The sequence below is a fragment of the Haplochromis burtoni genome, unplaced genomic scaffold (assembly GCF_018398535.1).
Source record: "Haplochromis burtoni strain Fernald_Lab_line unplaced genomic scaffold, NCSU_Asbu1 Contig_79, whole genome shotgun sequence".
Taxonomy (NCBI): Eukaryota; Metazoa; Chordata; class Actinopteri; order Cichliformes; family Cichlidae; genus Haplochromis; species Haplochromis burtoni.
In genome coordinates, this window is record NW_024582440.1 from 1,008,902 (window position 1) to 1,009,307 (window position 406).

Consider the following 406-nt stretch of genomic DNA (forward strand, 5'->3'; position numbering starts at 1 on the left):
GGCAAAAACAAGACTAGGGGGGAGGGGTTATATTTACTCTGAAATAACCTCAGTTTGGCCAGCACAGTGGTTGTTAGCACTGTCAGTGCACACTAGGTACTGAGTTCCAGTACAGCCTGGGGGCCTTGTGACTTTGCATGTTCTGCCCATTTGTGGTAGAGATGGGTGGAACGATCCAAATGTCGATAGTATCGGACTGATACTAGTGCTATAAGATCGATACTTGGTTTCTGTCCTCTAAGTCAGTGGTCCCCAACCTGTTTTGCGCCACGGCCCGACAATATTTTCACGGACTGGCCTTTAAGGTGTCGTGGATAAAGACAACAAAATAAAACTAGTACCGGTACCGAAAAAAAGAAGATTTATTCATAACACACGTGAAAAGACCCAGGAAAACCGAGTTAAC